Source organism: Saimiri boliviensis, chromosome 2 (genome assembly GCF_048565385.1).
Source record: "Saimiri boliviensis isolate mSaiBol1 chromosome 2, mSaiBol1.pri, whole genome shotgun sequence".
NCBI classification, from domain to species: Eukaryota; Metazoa; Chordata; class Mammalia; order Primates; family Cebidae; genus Saimiri; species Saimiri boliviensis.
The window spans coordinates 42615614-42634366 of NC_133450.1; the positions used below are offsets into that span (position 1 = coordinate 42615614).

Sequence of the window (18753 nt, forward strand, 5' to 3'; positions counted from 1 at the left end):
AACAGTCCTTATTTAAACAAAGTCCTTTATAAGCCACTTACTTGCATTAGGAGGAAGACCATAGGCGAGGAGTGTTGACCGGCATGCAGAGCAACATAAGAGATGCTTTGGGGGCCGGTGGTAGTGGGGATGGTTGGGGGAGGGGCATGGAACCAAGCGGGAAGCCTGGAGGTGTGAGTCTGAGGCCTCCCAGAGTGAAGAAGTCACAGATACTCTGCCTGGTGGCTGCCTGGAGCACGCAAAGATGCCTGATGTTTTGGCTGCTACTGTGGCTTCAGACTAACTCCAACTCCAACTCCACTCCCTCCTAAAATTTTCGGTGAGGTCCACCTCATCAATAAATGATCTGTGTGGGTGGAGATGATTTAGGGTAGAAATCCAGGGAAAGACGTACCATCTATCTAAGTTCATGAAATACAGAACAACAAAGGAAATTAGCTATAGAAATCCATGGGGGCAGGGGTGATCCTAAGGGCTGAAGACCCCATGGAATTTCCAGAAGCCTTGCGGAGGACTTTAGACTTTTTCTGGAGGGCAGGGAACAGGGTTGAGCCTCTCCAGCAGTGTGAGGCTAGGGAATTCTGGTTGATAGCCAGCATGGGTATAAAATGGCATATAGGCATATACAGACTCAGGACTGGAGGAACAGTGCCAGTACTCCCTGGCACTCCTTGGTAGTGGGATTATGGTGATATTTTCCTTTTTATACAGCTTAGAATTTCTAATTCTTATATAACAAACACAGATTTTATAATTTTTTTAAGAGTCAAAGTCTCACTCTGTCTCCCAGGCTGGAGTGTAGTGACACAATCATAGCTCACGGTAACCTTGGGCTCTTGAGCTTAAGCTATCCTCCCACCTCAGCCTCCTGAGTAGCTGGGACTACAGGTGTGCACCACCACACCTGGCTAATTTTTTTGTTTAGCCATGTTGAGACGGTTTCACCGTGTTGTTGAGGCTGGTCTCTAACTCCTGGTCTAAAGGGATCCTCCCACCTCGGCCTCCCAAAGCACTAGGATTACAGCCGTGAGCCACTGTACCCATCCAGATTTTATAATTTTCAAACAACTAATCAGTGTGGATACAAGACACTGCCATTCCATACAATACACTTGTGGAGTCTCTTTCTGCCTCTGGGTTGGTGAGAAATCAGTGGGCACGGATCCCACCATGGACTCAAGACTCTTCATGTAACTGAGGCTAGTGCTGGGAGCCAGGGGCCCTGCCCACTCACTAACACACCCGAGATCACATGAGATCCCCAAGATGGAACTCAAACACATATCGGACACCTTCCTGACTAGGTTGCAGCCTGGAGCATTCTGCAGGTCCCAGAACAGGGTCCATGAAGGGGAACGAATTTCCCTACAAACTGAGAAACAGTCGCAGTTGTTGGAAGGATGTAATCAGCCATGGCATCCTGGTTTCTCTGCCTTCCTTTGAGCTTCTCTGTTTATGCGTATCGCTTAAAGGCGTGCAAGTCAAATGCTATGTCACGCTGGTTTTCGTCTTTGAGTATCTTTCCTCTCCTTATGATAGAGCAGAGGCCTACGATGCAGGGTCAGCTTTCTTTCCTCCCTTCTTTTGTTGAAGGGAAATTCTGCACATAATACATAGAGAAGAAAGTACAATTGACCCGTGTGCTCATTGTGCTTTTGGGTAGACAATGCAAATATTTCTGTCTTCGTTGACAATACACATTCGTAATATCACACTTGGAGCTTTTCTGCCATTGCCTATGTGGGGATCTGAAAATGTTTTCTACTCAGCCATTCATCTTCAAACCATCTTTCAAGAAAAAGAGAGGAAATTGAGAAAAATTATTTGCAAGCTCATTTTTCTGAATGATGCCCTCAAAGTTTTTTTGACTGTGACCCAACTCAGGCTTGACAGAGGTCCCCACAGCCATCTCCATCTGTCCCCTCTTTCCAAAAGTAAAATAAAACTGAATGATAAATAAATAATGTTAGAGGAACAGACAACCTCTTATTTATAAAAATATTATAAATGTTATATATATAACTTTATGCATATTATTTCTTATTCATTTTGCATAGTTTATTTAATTATAATTTTTTAACATCTAAATCTTTTTACATTGTATTATATTTTATAATGTAAAACAATACTTTAAAAGAAGTTTAGTAATGCTTAATGTTTCCTAGTAGGATGCAAGCAAATAACCTTTTGTAGTGCATAGTAATGTTTACAGCATTGGGCATGGTTTGCACGTAAGATCTTGGCATTTGGGATTTCGTAATCCCTGCTGAGCCCTTCCACTGGCCTTGGACCATCCCTCAGCAGCTGTGTTCTCCTGGGAGGCAACAACCTGGACATTTCCAACAGGGATTCTTTTTGCTTGGAAATGATGCCAAAGTGTAGTGGTGCTCACATTTGCAGAAAACACGCACCTATTTTTTTTTTTTTTTTTTTTGAGGCAGAGTTTTGCTCTTGTCACCCAGGCTAGAGTGCAGTGGCTCAGTCTTGGCTCACTGCAACCCCCACCTCCTGGTTCAAGCGATTCTCTTGCCTCAGCCTCCCAAATAGCTGGGATTACTGGCGCCTGCCACCACACCTGGCTAATTTTTGTATTTTTAGTAGAGATGGGGTTTTACCATGTTGACCAGGCTAGTCTGGAACTCCTGACCTCAGGTGATCTGCCTGCCTCGGCCTCCCAGACTGCTGGAATTATAGGCAAGAGCCACTTGTGCCCAGCCCCACAGATACCTATTCTAATCACGAGTTTTTTCTTCAAGTCTTCTGAGGCAATAATCTCTTTGCAGACCCTGATTTGCTTTTTCCAATTAAGGATCTTGAGATACTGAGAAGTAGGCAGGGGAGAGACCTGAAGTTAGTCTGTCAACTAAGATTCTTCCTCAGTTGCCTAAGATCATCTCCCTGGGGTTTTACAGTTAGGATTTTGAGCACTGAGTTGGAATAAAAAGTGCTGGCCAACAGAGGAGTGGAGTTTAGGGGAAGAACAAGCCATGTTCATGAAAAGGTCTGAGTAGAGGAAGAAAGCCAAGACACAGGGAGGCAGCAGGCGCAGGCTCAGGAGGCAGCCTCACAGCAAGGAGACCTCCCGCACACACAACGAAGTGCACAGTCAGGGCAGGAGCAGCCAGCTTACTCACTGAGGAGGTAAAACCAATCCCCATGGTCCAGGGACACAGAGGAGTCCAGCAAATGGAACTGCTCAAGTGCTTCAGTCCCCAAGGGTCTGACACTCTTCAGCTTCTTTACTTCTCTTTTTCTTCTAGCATCCAGTTTGGATGCAGGTTCCTCTTGGTTTCAATGAAATCCTAGGCCTCTAAGAAAAAAGTTTCAGTGAGGGGTCCCTAAGGCTTGCTGACTATAAAATAAACAAAGCCCAGTGGTGAGGGGCTCCTTCTTTCAGACTTCTCTAAAAGTTCAAGGCACTTTAAGAACAGGATTCTTCCATATGCAACTTAAAATTCAAAGAACCACTAGCTGTCTTCATTTTTTCTTTTTTGAGATGGAGTTTCACTCTTGTCACCCAGACTGGAGTGCAATGGTGCAATCTCAGCTCACTGAAACCTCCACCTCCCAGGGTCAAGCAATGCTCCTGCCTCAGCCTCCCAGGTAACTGGGATTACAGGTGTATGCCAAAACACTTGGCTAGTTTTTGTATTTTTAGTAGAGACAGGATTTTACCATGTTAGCTAGGCTGGTCTTGAACTCCTGACCTCAGGTGATTCACCTGCCTAGGCCTCTGAAAGTGGTGGGATTACAGGTTTGAGCCACTGCGCCCGGCCTCTGTCTTCGTTTTTACAGATGAGGACACTGAAGTTCAGAGAGGTTAAGAAACATGTCTATAGGTACAGAGGTAATAAGTGGCAGAGGCAGGCAGGCCTGAAATCCAGGTAATTCCAGAGCCTGGGCTCATACTTCTGAAAGGGTGGATGCCCCCGGCTGGGGCATCGACCTCAGGTCTTGAATAGCCCTGGAGAAGTGAGAGGAAGGTCAACAGAGATGGCTGCAAAGGGGCTGGAGGAAGAGGAAGGGGATACCATGAGCTGCCATAAAGGAGTGTGTTCAACCGGCCAGTGAATGACAGTTGCCCTCTGCAACTCTGACGCCATGCTTATCACTGAGAAAGGCACGAAGGAACAGAAGCAAGTGGCCCTTCAGCCATGTGAGTGAGGTCAGATGAGGGCAGAGAAAGGGGCTCAGCTGGGGGTTCTGCTGTGTGAAGCAGGAGGACTCCCAGGGCCCCGCTCAGGGAGTTGGGGGCAGCCCCGTGGAGAGCACACATCCTGGCTGAGGAGTCACTCCAGGACAGGGCAACACGAGGCACGGCATGGTCAGTGCATATCACAGGCAACACACTGCCGTCCACCTCAAAGAACACTTTAGACACTGAGGTTAAACGTGATCTGTGCACAAAGGCCAGGCACGGATCTTTGTCCTTGAGTAATACAATGGTGTGCAGTGTGACATCCAAGCTGGTTTTTGTTTCTTTAAAAAAATTTTTTTGAGACAAGGTCAAGCTCTGTCTCAAACAGTAAGCAGTGCAGTGCAGTGGAGTGCACTGGCGCAAACACAGCTCACAGCAGCCTCAACCTCCTGGGCTCAAGCGATCCTCCCACCTCAGCCTCCAGAGTAGCTGGGACTACAGGCGCTCACCACCATGCCTAGCTAATTTTTTTTTTTTTTTTTTGTATTTTCGTAGAGACAGGGTCTCACTATGTTGTTCAGGCTGCTGGGGTGGGTGGTTTTCTCTCTACTCCAAAAGTAAATATTGAAAAATTTATGACACAGAAATAGAAAAACACCATGAGACTCTGGTGCAACTCACTGGACAATGACACAGAGTTTCTGATTGCAAAGTCTGCTGATTCTGTTTTAGGCACTCTGTCCCCAAAGCAGCTCAACAGGGCAGCATTGAGGCCCCCATCCCCACCGCACTGCAACCTCACGCGCCTCGCAACTCTTAGGACTTCTCTGCTGTGTGCAAGACTGCCTGTCAACCTGCCCCTCCTCACAAGGGCTGTCATACACCCACCGGAGGCCGGGCTGGGCCACTTGGTAAGTGCCCTGGCAGAGAAGATGGCGCTTCTCCAGTTGAGTATGGGTCTGGCTTTCACCCTCCATTGTAGCTAAGTGTCTGTGTGAAATTAAAACAGTTTGGTGGATTCCCTCCCCATGTTTTATATTCTTCCAGGAGTGGGCACTGTCACTGCATCCTGGAAACGTTTTATATTCTTCCAGGAGTGGGCACTGTCACTGCATCCTGGAAACCTCTGTGAACCTGGCCTGGTCTTGTCTGCACACAAATAGAAATGGCTAGATGGAACCAAGGCCAGCGGAAAGGGTTTGGCCAAGCCCCAAAGAAAATAAAACGATTCGACCCCAAGGAGGCAGACAGTCCTGATTCCAGGCACACGAAGTAAACGCCAAATGGAAATCCAACTGTTGCGGAGAGTGATTGCTCAGATGGGGCAAATGTGCTGTGAAATCAGCCCTTGGAAAATCATCTGGAGTTCATCTTAGTGAAATCCAAAAACAATAACTGCCTCCCCCAGCCAACTCCAGAGGGAGCCTCGGGAGCTCCCCTCGTTAGAAGCCCGGAAAGCCGCGGCAGGAGCAAAGCCCCAGGTCTCCTGACTCTGCCCTTGTTTATTTACGAACCTGCGAACCTGCGTTTCATTCCCACCTCAGTTCATCCCTCTCCTCCGCTTCCTGGTCCCCACCATGGGAGGTCCAGGGCATTCATCACGCCTCTCGAATGACAGGCAGCAGAGACACAAATAAAAATGGGACGGTGAACTCTGCAGCTACCAGGCACAGGGATGGGGGCCCAAGCCCACACATTTGGAGTTCTTAGCAAAGAAATCCTAGAGTGTCTCCCAAAGAGTTTCTGCTTTGCTGGGGGGAGGTTGGCCAACCTAAGATTGTCATGGCAACAAAAGTTGCCGAAGAGAGAATTAGAAGGGGTTGCTGATACTCCCTAAAAAAGAGAATGAGCCTGACTTGGGCTTTGCCTGTCAGAGTGCACATTCTAAACCATCAGGGAAGCAGCTCTGGTCCCTGGCCCTGGGGCCAATTCTGTTCTGGCAAAGTGGCCTGAGCTCACCTACATTCTTAGAGATGCAGGAGGGAAAGACCCCGTCCCCACCAGCCAGGAGGCTTCTGAGTCTTTCCCGAACCACTTACTCTAATTGCTCCCACAAACAATGCTGGAGCTCTGAGTAATTGAGGAATTTGTTCCCATACGATGGGCTGGGTTTTGGTATTGCTAAAGATCAAGTGACATGGGAGACTTTTTGGATGACTGATGGTTTCTGTCCCCAACCTCACATCTGCCCTTGACACTCTCCTCCTAAAGTCTGAAGCCAACCCACTCTGGGTCTGTGATCTCACTTGGAAAATTCAGACAGTGGGGCTGAAAGCAAAGCTGGAGGGAGTGGAGGGAAGGAGCGGAGGATGTTTGTAAGCTGCTTAGCAGATGAAAGTGACAACGTGTCACATTTTCCAAGCTGGTTTCCAAAGTACTATGTTAATGTACCTTCCAGAAGTCCATCTCTTAACAACCTGAAGGAGGTTTGGTTCCCAGTGTTTTCTGCTGCAACACACAAAATGACGACAGTCACAAGAGTGACACACTTCCGTGGACTCTTGCGGACAATTCCTCACCTACAGCTGCCTCCTGTCCCTTTCTTTCCCACCCACGAAAGCAAATCGGAATAAAAGTGAGTGTGAGAGGTATTATTATGGGGCATCCTAGAATCTACTCTAGTTTAAAAAATTAGGATATGAATCAGTCACAAACTTACATACTTTGCCAGAAGGAACATGACTGTTACCCATGGGACCATATTATTGACTGGGACATGGTTTCTCATGGCAAAGAAAGAGACTTGAGCATCCTGAGGACTTGTGTCTGATCTCTGGTCAGCAGGGCCGGCTGTCCAAATTTCAGGATCTGGCATGTGGGTGTGGGGAGAGAGCACATCACCCTGAGGTGGGTGTCCCCACTAATTTATGTGAGCATTTCGGCTCTCTCCACTCCTGGTTGTTGTGGGCTGAGAAATCCCATGTCTGGCAGGGCTTGGAATAACTGAGGTATATTTACACCGTCAAGGTGACCAAGCTTAGTATCACAAGGCCCAAAAGAAGGCATGGTACCTGAAAATAGAGCTGCACTGTCAGGGCACACAGAGAATAGATGAGGCAGAGGAGGGGGCTGACAGGAAGGGTCTAAGGACTTTGGGAGGAATGAGAGAGGATGGCATGGGGAAATAATGTCTGTGAGAAGAATTCCCAGAAAACGGGGTGGAAGGATTCTCTTGGCGTCTAGAACTTGCTTTCTACGTCCTACAACTTGGGCCTCCATAAAGCTGGTAACATCTTTCCTTGCTTTTCTGCCTCCAGCAGAGAGTGCAGTTGAAAGCGCACATTTCAGGGCTGCACATAGAGCAGGGAGGGTAGTGACAGCAGTCCATCACACCAGCCGCCTTCATCCTTACGGGCCACCAAGCCATGTTCCTCACACCATGCCCAGAGGACCTGGAACCAACTATCACTTGGGAAGGCAGCTGCCCACATCAACAGGCCCAGGGGTCTTTTAAATGAGTGGGGTCTTCAGATGTGATTGCAACTAAAATGGGCAGGGGCTGTCAAGGTTTTAACCTCAGGTTTCCTTAGCAGGCATTCTACAGGTGTTCCACTGTGGTGAGCGCAACAGACACAGCTCCCCTCACGAGCCACTCTTCCTTAAGTGGAGGCAGATACAGGAAACAAATACAGAATCATCAAACATCAGCTCCAGGGTGACAAGGGTTTGTCTGTTTTGTCTCCCCAGAACCTAGAATAGTGCTTAGCACATGACAGGTATTCGGAAAACAAGTATGTTAATAACCAGGGGAACGTGTCGGAGTGCTCGGTGCTGAGGCCAGAATGAGAGTGTGCTGAGAGGAAGACAGGCCAGAAGTATCGCCCACAGGTGCAGCCGCTGCGAGAACACAGCTGATGATGCACTGCGCAGCGCAGGATGGTTCCTCCATGAGTACGTCAGTTTCTTCGGGGTGCCATAAGAAACTGCCACGGACTTAAACAGCAGACACTTCTTGTCTCACCGTTCTGGAGAATCGGAGTCCAAAATCAAGCTGCTGGGGAGTTGTTTCCTTCTGAGGGCTGGGAGGGCGGGATCTGTTCCTGGCCTCTCCTTGACTTGTGGATGCAGCTGTCTTCTTCTCCCTTCACATCAAATTTTCCCTCTATGTATGTCTCCGTGTCCTAATTTCCCCTTCTTACAAGGACACCAGTCATACTGGATTAGGGCCCATCCTCATTTTAACTCTTTAAAGACCCTATCTCCAGTTAAGATCACATTCTTATGGGCTGGGGGTTAGGACTTCAACATATGAATGAAAAAAGGCCCAATTCAACCCTTAACAGTAAGGATTAAATAAATAGTTGTTGTTATTAATGATGATAAAACCAATAACAAGGAAAGGTAGAAATAAAAACCAAAACAAAGCCATTAATAGCAGAGTCAAGGCCGGGCACAGTGGCTCACACTTGTAATCCCAGCACTTTGGGAGGCTGAGGCTGGTGGATCATGAGGTCAGGAGATCAAGACCAGACTGGTCAAGATGGTGAAACCCCATCTCTACTAAAACTACAGAAATTAGCCAGGGGTGGTGGCAGGTGCCTATAACTCCAGCTACTCAGGAGGCTGAGGCAGGAATGTCACTTGAACCCGGGCGGCAGAGGTTGTAGTGAGCTGAGATTGCACCACTGCACTCCAGCCTGGGAGACAGAGTGAGACTCCATCTCAAAAAAAATATATTTAAACATTTGCTTTATTATCTCCAGGCAACTCTTCCAGCAGCTCCCCGGAGCCTACGGGACGAAGGCCAAGTTTCCTGGTCTAGCAGTCAGAGGCTTCCACAGGAAGCCTCTGCCTTGTTTTCCACCTTCCCTCCCTGCCTAGGCAGTGTCTCCCGGTGCTCACGTCATCTCTCAGTGGCCATCGCTGGGGCTGTGCTGCCCCTAGAAGGCCCTTTTTCCTCTTCTCTGCTTATCCAGCTTCAGCTCATCTTGGGAGCCCAGCTGTGGGTGCTGCTCCTGCAGGAAATACTTCCTAAGCGTGGTCTGCCAGTCAGCATCCAAGCAGCCTCAAGAGAACTCTGAAGAAAAAAAGGGGCTGCTTCCAGAGTAGGGAGGCTCAGGAAATCCAACAGGGAATCCGGGGACCAGCAACAGCAGGAAGCCATCAGCTCCCCTATGCCCTGCTGGAGCTGGAGCTCTGGAGGAATTTGCCAAAGCTGGAATCACAGCAAAACAGGGGAGAAGCAGGGAAAATAAATTCTGGCCTCATGTTCCTTCTGCTCTGAGACCTGCTGCCAGGCGCTCCACCAGCAAGGACACTGGAAGCTGGGGCAAAGGGTCTGTCGCTGCAGTCTGCAGCCAGTTCATCCAGGGCCCAAGGCAGGGAAGAGTGGACACAGGGATGAGTAGGGGACAGACAGAATAATCAGCACATGTACTTCCTGTGTCAGCCTTGCCCTTCTCTGAACCCACACAGTACAGTTTTTAAAATCTGGACCCTTTTTAATGTGTGCCCTGTAGTCCACCAGAGCTACCTTGACTAGGATGCTCACTTCCAAGTGAGTGGCCGTCAACTATGGCTGGAGTATGAAGTCAAAAGCAGAGAGCACATCAGATGCTTCCCCCGTGCCTTCCCTGCTCCCCCCACCTGCAGTGCTGAGTACAGAACCAGGCTTGTAGTACGTGCTTAGTAAATCAGAGCTCAACACAAGCAGGGGTTTTGGAGATGAAGTGTGGGTGGGATCCATGCAAATACATATTGAAAAATCACCATCTCTGGAAGAACAATTGTCAGGCCCATTTCCTGCTGCAGACGGAGCCAGGAGACACTTGGGGCTTGGCAAACTGACAGCGGAGGAGCAGCCAGGGAATTTAGCAGGAGACAGAGAAAATGAGCCCTCCAGGGCTGGCGAAGCCCCATCAAAAGCAGACTCAGGCAGAGTCTCTCTTCCTTGATTCAGGGGCCAATGCCGGGGTGGGGTGCTGGCTCTGCTTGTCTGTGAGCCAGAGCATGTGGGGGTCAGGGAGAAGAATGCATCATTTTGGAATCTGATGGTTCAGTCTGAGGCCAGGCATTGCTTGAGGGCCACAGAAATTGTTGCCCGAGGAGAGCACAGATGTGTCAGTCCTGGCACCTGCCATGCAAGGTCAAAGCCGTCTGCCTTTGGCCTCAGCAGGTTTGGGCTGGGGGTAGCCCCAGAATGCACCAGCAGAGGGCACCTGTCTTGATCACAACCTACCCATAGGCTGGCCACTGATGTGCATGGTGGGCATTGCAGCTTCCACTCCAGTGTGGTTTTCACCCCAGAGAAGCTGCATACTCACTTCATTTCCCTTTCTAATTCAGGAGTGAATGTGTGACCCAATTCTGGCCAAAGAAATTTATAGGGAGTCCAGGTACAGTGGCTCATGCCTGTATTCCCAACATTTTGGGAGGCCAAGTAAGAGGATTGCTTGAGGCTAGGAGTTTAAGACCAGTCTGGACAACAGAGCAAGATCCCATCTCTATAAAAAAATAAATAAGCCAGGTGTGGTGGTGCATACCTATAGAACTATCTACTGAGGAGACAGAGTGGGGAGGACTGCTTGTGTCCCAGAGTTCGAGGCTACATTGTGCTATGATTGCACTACTGCACTCCGGCCTGGGTGATGGAGCAAGACCTCATCTCTATAAATAAATAAATACTTGAAAGAGAGAAATGTATAGAGAAGTCTGCTAGGTGCTTTTCGAAAAACAGAATGACAATCCGTCTTCTTCCTTTGAACAATGTGTCTCAATGTGATGCCTATGACTGCCACTGCTGCCATCTTGCTAGTACTCAGAAGATGAAGCCAACCCTGAGGTTCACAGAAATGAGAGGGAGAAAGAATGTCAGTCTTTGATAAGCTAATTTAGGTTCTAAAACAAGCAGCCCTCAAAACCACACTATTCTAATATTTCAGTTCTATAAGATAATCAATGTTCTAATTACATATAATAGGCTAAATATTAAATTATAATCAATTAAATTAATTCTATTAATATAATTAGATATAACATACTAAATATAAAATATATATTTTAAATATATATATATATATATATATATATATATATATATATATATATGTATATACTTTTTTTTGGTAGCAATAGGGTTTTTGCCATGTTGTCCAGGCTGTTCTTGAACTCCTGGGTACAACTGATCCTCCTACCTCAGCCTCCCAAAGTTCTAATTTTTTAAATCGGCATCAGTGGGATTCCCACTACTTGCAGCCAAGAGCACTCTATTCAATGCTACTGGAGAAACCATTTGCTAAGCCAGGTAGACTGCCTCCCTCCAGGACCTGTTGAAGACAGGCAGCCCACAAGCAGCTCAGGAGGTAACTTCAGCGGTTACACCAGCATGTATTTTTATAGCTATGTGATTGTTTCAACAACTTTTAATTTTTAAATAGAAGCAGAACGTCAAACCCACAATAGAGACAAGGTTTCCTTCTAAAATCGGTTATTTAAGTTAAAGTCAATTACAGTACTGATGGGGGTCAGGACACACGACACTAAAGTATGGCACCTTGGCATTTGAGGAAACGGCAGAGGCGGAAGTCACTATTGGACTTTGTCCTACCTTTCTCCCTTGAAGAAGGTCATAAGACCACACTTTGAGAGGGGTCCTCCTTTTATCCAAAGGAAAGGAATGCCCTATCTCTGCAGACACTGGGACACAGAGAATATGAACAAACAGGCCTTGATCAAACCCTTTTGTCCTCCAGTCACACTTCTCCATGACCGTCCACTTCATCAAACTTACGCAGAAAAATATACAGGGTGCCCTGCTTCTTTGGCTCTTTATTTCTGAAAGCTCCTGTGTCACATAAAACTTATATTAAATACATTTGTATGCTTTTCTCTTGTTAATCTGCCTTTTGCTATAGGGGCTTTGGCCATGAACCTAGTGATGGGTAAAAAAAAAAAAAAGAAATATCTCCCCTGTGGTATAAACTATATGAAGTGAAACACATGGGATGTGACTGTCTGAAATGTGGGCCAAGTAGATTGAGGTGACTGTGGGGTTGACTGGCCAGCAAGGAGGCAGGGGAGCAGAAGCACCAAGAGTGAGAGACCTTCAATTCAGCAGCTACGAACTCAGTATCTTTTATGTGCCCAGCCTGGGCCAAGTGCTGGGGTTGTGGCAAGGAAGGCAGTGACGGGTCCGGCTGTCCTGGTGCTTTCATCTAACTGAGAAGATGGACATTAACTAAGTAACTTCACAACACAGTATTTAAATACAGAGGTGGTAAATCCATAAGGGAGGCAGAGGGGTGTTAGGAGTGCATATAACAGAAATACCTGGCTTCATCCAGAGAGAATGGGAAAGCTGTGGAGACAGAGAAAAGAGGAAAAGCTGTCTGGGGCTGCCCCAATTGGCCTTTCTCAGCTCCAGGTGATCAGTATCCTTAATAGAGGCTTTTGCTCTAGGAGACCAAGTAATTGTGTTCTCCCATCAGAAAACTGGCATGTTGAAGTCCTAACTCCCAGTCCCTCAGAATGTGACCTTATGTGGAGCCGGGGTCTTTAAAGAGGTAATTATGGTTAAACGAGGTCATGAGGGTGGAGCCTAATCCAACAGGAGTAGTGTACTTTTAAAAAGAGGAAGACCTGGGTCGGGCGCGGTGGCTCAAGCCTGTAATCCCAGCACTTTGGGAGGCTGAGGCAGGTGGATCACGAGGTCGAGAGATCGAGACCATCCTGGTCAACATGGTGAAACCCCGTCTCTACTAAAAATACAAAAAATTAGCTGGGCATGGTGGCACGTGCCTGTAATCCCAGCTACTCAGGAGGCTGAGGCAGGAGAATTGCCTGAGCCCAGGAGGCGGAGGTTGTGGTGAGCCAAGATCGCGCCATTGCACTCCAGCCTGGGTAACAAGAGCGAAACTCCGTCTCAAAAAAAAAAAAAAAAAAAGAGGAAGACCTAGATATATGCAGGTGGAGGACCACATGGAGACGCAGAGAAGACGGCCTTCTGCAGGCTGAGGAGAGAGGCCTCAGAAGGAATCAATCCTGAAGTTGATCTTGGCCTTCCAGCCTCTAGAACAGTGAGATATCCATATTTGAGCCATCCAGTCTGTGGGGCTTTGTTAAGGCAGCCCTAGCAAACTAACATAGCAGCCTAAGTGAGGAGTTTTTGTCCTTTGCGATCAAAAAAGCCCTACTAACACCGGGAACAAATACTCTCGAGTTTGGGAAGGGAGGATCCTAGTTGGGCCTGAAGATGTTATTGGGGTTGTCTGGGCACAGGACAGCTCCTTTTATGTCTGTTCAGCTTCACTGTTCTTCCTATCCCCACTTCCCCACCCCTGCATGGGGAAATTTGCAGCAGACACCCGCTTCCCTGCTGCACGGGAAGCAAGCTGGTAAGGAGAACCCCCCATCCTGCCTGGTTATGGGCTCCCTGATGTTCTAACTATGGATCAGTTATAACAGTCCTGCAGGGAGGAGGAAGGTTTACTGCCAGGAAGAGAAACTCCAGGAACCCAGCCTTTCTTCTTCTTGGGACAGTAGGGGCAGTGGGGTGGAGTGAGATTCTCCAGCCATGACTCATGCTAGGTTTCATGAGTAAGGGAAGTTAAGAGAGTCATAATGACCACACTGAAAAGCAGTTAAGCCCATTTTCATAGCAGCATTACACAGAATTAAAAATTGCAGTTTGATCCTATTTGCAACCATGGCTGCCATGAACTAACATTTAAGCAAACTAAGCAGAGTGAACTCAGTGCCCTGATTCAGGCTACGCATGTGGGCCTGTATCCACAGTGCTTTGAGCTTCAGCAGAAAAGATCTTACCCTTCCATTCCATTCCTATTCCTCTGACCCACTGAAATCACATGGGTGTTTGCCCCTTGGGTGGGGATATCATCAGAGCTGGACTCTGCCAGGGGAGGAAGAACAGGGGCCTCACTGGCCAGGCCTCAGAGATTCTGAGATGAGACTCACTGTTGTACTGGTAAGAAGAAAACCCACAGGCTGCTGGAAAGGTGCATTATTTGTAGTCATGGCTAGAGCTGACTTCCCATTCCTACTGTTTCTGGGCCTGGCCAAACACTTCCAACAGCAGAAAGACTTGGACAGACAGCACCGAAAGAAACCCAGAGAAGTGGTGAGCCCAGCAGGGAGAAACGCAGGCTGTTTCACAGAGGACGGGAGATTGACAGGTGCTAAGTAGGGGTGTGAGCGTGGCCACGGACTTGTGCTGCACACCCACAGTCAGAAGCTGAGGGAAACTCTTCCTCTCCATGAGTCAGTGCTCTGAACACTGGGTATTTAGTACTTTCAAGCCAGCTAGTTGACACCATTGCTTCCATATGTGTGCTGGAATTTGTTGAGTACCAAGTGTTTACAAAGTGCAATACTGGCCACAGAAGAAAGCTTCAAAAATAGGAGCAGATTACTTTTGGTGGCTCTGCCTTTGACCTTGATACAGATGAGCAGCGGCAACTGACCTCCCTATGCCCTTTTTCAATGGAGTAAACAAGAAGCAGCGATGGTCACAGGAAGGGAGTTAGTCATCCAACCCCTTTAGCTGTCCCTGAGCACACCCAAGCCCTGTTTGCTTTGTGCTGGCCTGGCCTCCAGAAGCAACAACCAACATTTGCTGTGTACCTTGCCAGGGAGACATACAAAGCAGCCCACATTGGAGTACGTGCCTGCAGGATTTTTTTTCAGCCTAACTGAAAGGAGACATGTGCATGTGAACTATTACCAATAGCACAGGCATTGTGGATAAGAGCCAGGTGAGGACCCTAGACTTCTGAGAATCAGGGAGAAGCCATTTGCTCTCCTACTTCCTCAAGTCACCCTTCGATGACACCTGTCCCTGCACCTCCATGAGGCCAAACGGAGAAAATAAAGCACAATGAAAGAGACCATATTCTCTCAGCAGCTTCCAGTCTCACACCCCTACCACCCTGTCCCAGAGTGGGAGGGAAACCCTGAACTGCTAAAGGAGCTCGCTGCCCCTCCCTAAACAAGTCTTAACAGTGAAAAGCAAAACTACTGATTGAGGGCCTACTCTGCATCCTGCAATGATTGGTTATTCTTTCCAATCTTCACAATAATTCTGCAATACAAGTGCTATTTCCCCATTTCACAAGTGTGAAAATACAGACAATGAAATTGTTAAGTCGCTGCCAGGCAGGATGTAATGCAGGAGAGTCTGATGACAAAGGTTTCCTCCCCAGCCTGCCTTGAAATTGCTCAATGTTTCCATATTCAGTGATTACAACTCATTCGACTTCAGGAATAATAAATTTGGAGTGTGTCTGAAAGGGAGTTGAGCAGCTATAAATAAATACTTGTGTACATTTCTCTTGAGCAAGATCCAGGAAATGGTCAGGAGCCACAGTTCTTCTACCTGGAATCCATTTTTCATTCAGGAAACAAGTCAGCAGCCGGCTGATCTCTGTCTGTGCATCACAGTGCAAGGAGAGTGAGGCTGTCAGCACTGTTTCCTTGAATCCTGCTGTGCAGTGGCAATTTATTCTAGGAACCACGCTGCAGACCATGACCAAAAATAGAAATGCAGGTTTTGCATATTTCATTTCCTAATGCTAGCGGCACTTTGACCCTTTCCATAGAAGGCTGGGATGGCTGCTATGATTTATCAAACTTTATTGACACTTGATGTGTCCCAAGTTGGCTTGAAATGCCAGGTACCTCAAAGGTGACAGTTTCCTTGGGAAAAGCACTTGCTTGAGAGTCTAATATTTGAAGCACATCACCTGATGCATTCAAAGTTTCTAAACCTAAATAGGCACTCAGGGCTAATGTGCTCTTTAAGGCTTGGGCATGGGTTTTGACTTCATGTTTTGAAACAATGGGGATGACAAATTAAGGAGACAACAGATTCATACAGGTCAATTCCTGACTTGGATGATCTGGGCCATCCATCCTGGAGACCAAGGCCCAGTTCTGACAATGGTTACGCGCTGGAGGCTGAGAAACCTGAGCTACAGAGCACACAGAGATCCTGGAGGCAGCACCCCGTCCATGCCAAGGATGCACAGAAAACCAAGACAATTTCTTTCTTCTTCCTTGATTTGTTCCCAGTTTGTCCCTGCTGGTGTCTGACTTGCCACTGTTAGGTATGCATCCCTTTGAGTTAATGCAGCACTTCCCAAATGACCATCACAGGTCAGCAGCAGAATAAAGGTAGTAGATTTTTCATATGCCAATTAGATTCAATTTTAAAAACTGTATTCTGAAATCCTTTTCCACTATTTTATTATTGTTTAAATATGCTTTCTTTTTAAAGCATTGGTAATATTAGGTGGGAATGTATTTTCTTTTTCATGTTCTCACTTAGCAAAATAAAAAGTTAGCATTTTGTCAGAGGTTACCAAAACTGGGGGAAATTTTACTGGTCTAGAAACCTCTGCATTAAAACATCACTCCCAGAAAGCTTGCATTTTAGGATGCAGCTCCTGTATGATAAACCTGGAACAGCCCAGTGAGGATGAGCTCATAAGTTCTTTTTTCACTGAAAAGTGGGAGCCCAGGTTCAGTGAGCACTGGAGGAGCCCACCCACCTAAACCCACTGGAGGTGGGAGTAGGGGTGAGAGGCATTGAGCGAAGATACATTGTGATTATTTGGATCATTTTGCTAAGGCTCCTCCTGTCTGCCTCTTCCCCAAGCAAAGAGGAAAAAAAAAATCCACAAAAATAAATCCCCCAAGGAAAGAGAAAGGGAACTGGACAGGTTATGAATTAGAAGGGAAGTTTTATTATGAGAGATTTACTGTCCTTCAAAAATGATGGGTTATTATCAGGGCATCTCTTATCAGGGTTTTCTACAGCTCCAAAATCCTGAACAAGAAGAAATTGCCTCAAAATGAAGCAAGAATGGGTCTAGTTAGTATTTGCTGTTCCCTCACCTCCTCCATCTTTCGATGCTCAAATTAATCTTCATTCTGACACTGCTCCTAACTCCCACAGGCAGGCCCAGTGGTTCCTTCCTGGGTGCACCCACAGTACTTTATCCATACCTCTGGTGTTGTGCTTCTCATTAGGTATTTCTAAATACTCTATTTTCTCCTGATTACAACACATGCAAATTAAAAAGTAGACTCTTTGAAATAACAACAACACTATGTGCCTGGCCCTCTTCTAAGCAGGCCACAGTTATTACCCTGTTAATTCTCTCCATAACCCAGTGTCTCAGCAACCCAAGTGTCTCCCTGATTTATAGCTGGAATGAGGTCCCATTGATCTTTCTGCCTCTGATGCGTGACACATGTTGGCCTCAGTTGATACTTAATAAAAGGATTTTGAGTTTACAAGAAAGACAACAGTTTGATTTGGATATTTCAGGTATTGCCAAATTTAGGAAAACGGGTCGGTCCAGGTGACATTTGGGAGCTTTCTCTAGCTTAAAGAGCTAGTATTGTGGGCACCTTGTATTCGTCCATTTTCAAACTGCTCAATATCCAAGACTGGGTAATTTATAAAGAAAAGAGGTTTAATTGACTCACAGTTCCACATGGCTTGGGAGGCCTCAGGAATCTTACAATCATGGCAGAAGGGGAAGCAGGTACATCTTACATGGCAGCAGGTGAGAAAGAGGGAGAGAGACTGAGACAGAGAGAAAGAGGAGTGTCAAATTTAAAAAACCATCAGATCTTATGAGAACTCACTCACTAGCATGAGAGCAGCATGGGGGAAACCACCCCCATGATCCCATCACCTCCCATCAGATCCCTCCCTTGATACATGGGGATTACAATTTGAGATGAGATTTGAGTGGGGACACAGCCAAACCACATCACACCTATAACTGACTTGCACACTTGGTAGTCTTATTGGGTATTTATATACATGTATGTGTCAATACACTAATAATTTACCAATTTACTGATCACTGGCTGCTATGGATAATTCTGAGAGTGGGTGGGTGTATACAAAATTAGTTGTGTGTGTGTGCCTGGATTGGCAAATTAGTAGTTTATGTCTCTCTTGACACTTCTATTCTGAAACTATTTATTAACTTAACTAACTTTTGACTTTAGTAACAGCTGTTAGCACAACAAACTGGTGTTTGATGAAGTAGGAAAAATAATAAACCATGTTGATGTTATTCAACTGCTTTTTAAAAAACATATTTTTGCTAGGAAGGCAAATTGGAGCTGGAGGACATCCAGAGAAATGCAACATATGGTCAAGAAAATGCAATGGCTTTTATATAGGCAAGAAAAAATAAAGGTCTTTTTCTGTTTTTCCTGGAAAGACAAAAAAAATTAAAGGGAAAGAAAAAGCTATAAAGCCGTAAAATTGTGAAAGACACAAAGAAGATTAACCGGGAGAGTTGGTTTCAAATTCTAAACTAGTGAAATTACTTGTCCTTTCTACCTTGGATATTGGTAAATTTAGATAAGTAAAATGAAATATTACTTTTTACACACTGGGCAGGAGGCTAAAAAAAAGTACTACTCCAACACAGTGATAACTGGGAGTTGATGATTGGTTTAGGAATAGGTGGATGAAGGAATCATAAGAGATTATAAGAGAAAAACAGGATGTTGGGGGAGGGTGGTAGTTTCCTAAACTGATGATGCTGGCATTGTGGCAGATAATTATGCCTCTACCAGTCACACCTGAAACAAAAGACTATGTTGAATGCACTATGAGTCAATAGATAAACATT

At 46.4% G+C, this 18753-nt stretch overlaps 1 long non-coding RNA gene across 1 annotated transcript in view; it reads right to left on the reverse strand.

Moving 5' to 3' along the window:
* The window catches only part of LOC141583531 (uncharacterized), a 76909-nt gene that overhangs the window by 47333 nt on the left and 10823 nt on the right, over positions 1-18753 (reverse strand). Inside the window, exon 2 of the long non-coding RNA XR_012516182.1 lies at positions 17585-17684. This is a non-coding gene — a long non-coding RNA (uncharacterized LOC141583531). The remainder of the gene's footprint in view (positions 1-17584; positions 17685-18753) is intronic.